General features: G+C 36.1%; 1 pseudogene; it reads left to right on the forward strand.

The window, feature by feature from the left end:
- Positions 1–1,448: 1,448 nt before the first annotated feature.
- LOC127691023 (40S ribosomal protein SA-like) lies at positions 1,449–2,313 on the forward strand (annotated as a pseudogene).
- Positions 2,314–5,204: the final 2,891 nt, after the last annotated feature.

Raw genomic sequence — 5,204 nt, forward strand, 5'->3', positions numbered from 1 at the left:
GTGAAATATTCAAAATGGATATTGTGATATTATTGTAATTAATTTGGGGGAGAGTATAAAATATCTCTAAAATGATGTTTTAAGATAAAATTTCCTGTTGTTCCAGCCAACTCTTGTCCAGTGGAATTAGATAGTTTCTAAATCTAAGATCTGTATAATGGTATAATACTTGTTCAAATTGAGTAATCTGCAAATCTCTTTTACAATAGAAAATTATACTTTTATTGCTTTATAATTAAACTGAAATTATTTTTATGAGTAAATAATGTCGGAAGCTTTCATTTTAAGTTAATTTCATACACATCTGACTCTTCATTCATAATTATTTGAATTAGTTCACTGTTTCCTGAGGAAATGAAGAAATTGTTTTTGTTAAAAATGTTGTTATTTTTACAATACTGGATAATTAGAAATCATCTTTCTTATGCTCACAAAACAGTTGACAAAATCATGATGGAAATAGATTTATTGTGATGCATAAGATGTTATCAAGAATTGTGGGGACATTATTTCTAACTGATATGCAAGGTATAATATGTATTTTTGTATGATGAATCACCTCTTCATTCTTTGCATTTGGTAAGGCTCTAGGACCACATGGTAGATTGTAAATGAAGTACTTGTTCAGTAATGTATATACATTCTCAAATGTACTTTTATTCAATTCTAAGCTAAAAGATTTCAAAGAAATATAGTGCTTCAGTGCCTTTAAATCATTCCCTATTTCACAAGGCAATTTGAAAGCATTGAAGCATTTTGTAAGGGCTTCTAAGTGTTCAATGTTTAGGGATTATAAAGAGTTATTTAACTTTATTGCAATATTTTAGATTTATTAGTATCATTGTTAAAGGAGGATCTTAATACCATATAAATCTATCAGCTAAACTAGAGAAAATGTATTTAATCAATGTAAGTGCTGAATATAGACATATCCTGAATCAGAGGGAATAAAGAAATGGAGAGTGAACATCACTGGCAAATCTGGGAACAAAGTTTCATGGGCTATAATAAGGTTAAAAATATAAACATAAAATAACATTGAAAAATACATGTCCATATAAATTAAAATAGCTAGACCAATAGCCCTTAAAATAAAGTAATAGTAGTCTTCATGCCAATAAGAAAAAATAGTAAGTGCTAGTTGACAATACAAGTCAAAATTCATGTCTGAAATTATCCAAGGGTAAATTTTAATAAAAATAAAAGGGAAAATATACAGCTTCATAAAAGAGTAGATGCAAAGATACCAATATTTAGGATTCATAGTCGTCTTAGCATTGTATAGTACAGTTTTGAGTAAGGATTCTTCCCAGTAACTCATTTTACTATAAAAGTATTTGAGAAAAAAAAATATCAAGCATAAAATATTTAGATAGCTCTTCCTCGCTACCTGGGTCCATATGGCGTTATTCTTGATTCCCATCGTAACATAAAGGTAAACTTACACAATGTCCAGACCCCTCCAGGTCCTGCAGATGAAGGAGGAGGATGTCCTCAAATTCCTTGCTGCAGGAATCCTCTTAGGTGGCACCAACTTCAACTTTCAAATGGAGCAGTGCATCTACAAAAGGAAAAGTGACGGTATCTACATCATAAACCTGAAGAGGACCCGGGAGAAGCTGTTGCTGGCAGCTCGAGCTCTTGTTGCCATTGAGAACCCTGCTGATGTCATCGTCATCTCCTCCAGGAACACTGGCCGGCAAGCTCTGTAGAAGTTTGCTGCTGACACAGGAGCCACTCCAATTGCTGGCCGCTTCACACCTGGGACCTTCACTAACCAGATCCAAGCAGCCTTCAGGGAGCCATGGCTTCTATTGGTGACAGATCTGAGGGCTGACCACCAGTGGCTCACAAACGCCTCTTATGCTGCCCACCATTGCTCTGTAGATTCTCCCCTGTGCTATGTGGATATTGCCATCCCATACAACAACCAGGGAGCTCGCTCAGTGGGTCTGAAGTGGTAGATGCTGGCCCGGGAAGTACCGCGCATGTGCATGCGAGGTACTATCTCCCGTGAGCACCCATGGAAGGTTAAGCCTGATCTTTTACTTCTACCGAGACCCAAAAGAGATTGAGAAGGAGGAGCAGGCTGCTTCCAAGAAGGCTGTGACCATGGAGGAATTCCAGGGAGAATAGACGGCACCAGCTCCTGAGGTCACTGCTGCCCAGTCTGAGGTGGCCAACTGGTCTGAGTGTGTGCAGGTGCCCTCTGTGCCCATCCAGCGGCTCCACACGGAAGACTGGAATGTGTAGCCCGCAGCTCCCACAGTGCCGGCCACCGAGTGGGTCGGAGCAACCACTGAGTGGTCCTGAGCTGCTCTGCAGACAGCTGAGCAAAGGGAAAAAAGATAGAAAGAAAATAAAGTTGCTAAAAGCTCAAAAAAAAATAGATAATATTTGTTGTTCTAAGTCACTAGATTTTGGGTTATGATATCAGTTCAAAACTATAGAAATGTGAACAGATAGATAATGCACACAACTGTGGTTCAAATAAAATAAATTACTTTTACATGAAAGAAAGAATTGGAGTAAATGAAGTGAAGTGTATAAATTGGAAGCTGACCAAAACAAACACGGAACGAACAGTTAAGGGAAGAGCTTCAAAAATGAAGGCATTTGGTATAAATAAAGTAATATTTAAGAGAAAGTCACGAATCTGAATTCTGGTGTTGGGGAAACACACTGTTTGAATTCAACCCTAAAATGAATTATCAGGTACAAATATATGTTTAAGAAAAAAACATTTTTGTTGAAAATAAATATCTATAGTAGTGACATATTAAAATGCAATAAATATGAATATCAACATGCAGTATTGCTTAAGATTAACAAAAAGGTATATAAATGTGCAAAGTACTTTAAATAACAGGAAGATGAAACATTTCAATAATGATACAAAGATGAATGCCTCAGCCAATATTGTCTGTCTAATCAAAATTTGAATCAAAAGTTGTTTTGTTTAAAAAGAACGTTTTACTTATTGTATTTATAAGTGGCTGTTGTATGTACGTTTGAAACTGTTTGAATGCCTGGTGTCTCAGGGTGTCAAAAGAGGGCATCAGAACCCCTGCAACTGGGATGATTTGCAGTTGTTGAACAGGATGTGGGTGCTTAGACCTGAAATGTAGTCTTAAGGAAAGAACAAAATGTGTTCTGTCCACTTATCAATCTTTACAAATTCTATATCTTACCTCATAAAATAGTCCTAAGTCAAAAAAAGTATGTTTACATTAATTTATAGTAGTCAAATTACATTCTATACTGAACAGATTTGCTTCAGTAGAGACAATATTTTGTGGAAAATTATATAATATGTTATATAATTATAATATCTCTCTCTCTCTCATATATATATATATATATATATATATATATATATATATAATATCCCTGTCCAATTAAGGACTATGCTTATTAGGAGTTTCACTGCTTTCTGATGTTTTAATGTATAATACACTTTGATAACGAAACTGACACCTTCTTATAGATTTTCTGGCTTAATGTTGTTGCTTTCCTTTTAAAACATAATTTCTTGATACTTGGTCTCTCTCTTAAGTAGACTATTTCAGTTCTGTAAATCATTATGTATACCAGGCTGGCTTCAAACTCACAAAATACACCTGTCTCTGCCTTTCAAGTCCTGGGACTAAAGGCATGCAACACTGTACATGGCCCAATTTTGCATGTTATTGTTCTGAAAACAATGAATAAAGCTAAAGCATTAGGGAAAATTAATGTGACAAATAGATGTATTAAAATATACATTCAACAAAGTTCCAATAATTTCTTACATTTATTAAATAATAAATAGCAAGTTACTGTTAAGGAACAACATTTTAAAATAAGATACCAGAAAGGTTTTAATGTGGAAAAATTAAATTATGAATTCAAAGAATAAATATTTGTGTTAAATAAATCTTGTCCATATAGTTAAACATTTTTTATGGGAAAGTAAACATGGAAATCTTTATTAGTGAACTTTCTGATAATTTTATACATTTCTTTTTTTTTTTTTTATTTGATATAATTTATTTACATTTCAAATGATTTCCCCTTTTCTAGCCCCCCCCCCACTCCCCGAAAGTCCCGTAAGCCCCCTTCTCTTCCCCTGTCCTCCCTCCCACCCCTTCCCAGTTCCCCGTTCTGGTTTTGCCAAATACTGTTTCACTGAGTCTTTCCAGAACCAGGGACCACTCCTGCTTTCTTCTTGTATCTCATTTGATGTGTGGATTATGTTTTGGGTATTCCAGTTTTCTAGGTTAATAACCACTTATTAGTGAGTGCATACCATGATTCACCTTTTGAGTCTGGGTTACCTCACTTAGTATGATGTTCTCTAGCTCCATCCATTTGCCTAAGAATTTCATGAATTCATTGTTTCTAATGGCTGAATAGTACTCCATTGTGTAGATATACCACATTTTTTGTATCCACTCTTCTGTTGAGGGATACCTGGGTTCTTTCCAGCATCTGGCAATTATAAATAGGGCTGCTATGAACATAGTAGAGTATGTATCCTTATTACATGGTGGGGAATCCTCTGGGTATATGCCCAGGAGTGGTATAGCAGGATCTTCTGGAAGTGAGGTGCCCAGTTTTCGGAGGAACCGCCAGACTGCTTTCCAGAGTGGTTGTACCAATTTGCAACCCCACCAGCAGTGGAGGAGTGTTCCTCTTTCTCCGCACCCTCTCCAACACCTGCTGTCTCCTGAATTTTTAATCTTAGCCATTCTGACTGGTGTAAGATGAAATCTTAGGGTTGTTTTGATTTGCATTTCCCTAATGACTAATGAAGTGGAGCATTATTTAAGATGCTTCTCCGCCATCCGAAGTTCTTCAGGTGAGAATTCTTTGTTTAACTCTGTACCCCATTTTTTAATAGGATTGTTCGGTTTTCTGGAGTCTAACTTCTTGAGTTCTTTATATATATTGGATATTAGCCCTCTATCTGATGTAGGATTGGTGAAGATCTTTTCCCAATTTGTTGGTTGCCGATCTGTCCTCTTGATGGTGTCCTTTGCCTTACAGAAACTCTGTAACCTTATGAGGTCCCATTTGTCAATTCTTGCTCTTAGAGCATACGCTATTGGTGTTCTGTTCAGAAACTTTCTCCCTGTACCGATGTCCTCAAGGGTCTTCCCCAGTTTCTTTTCTATTAGCTTCAGAGTGTCTGGCTTTATGTGGAGGTCCTTGATCCATTTGGA

Source organism: Apodemus sylvaticus, chromosome 8, assembly GCF_947179515.1.
Source record: "Apodemus sylvaticus chromosome 8, mApoSyl1.1, whole genome shotgun sequence".
In the NCBI taxonomy this organism is placed as follows: domain Eukaryota; kingdom Metazoa; phylum Chordata; class Mammalia; order Rodentia; family Muridae; genus Apodemus; species Apodemus sylvaticus.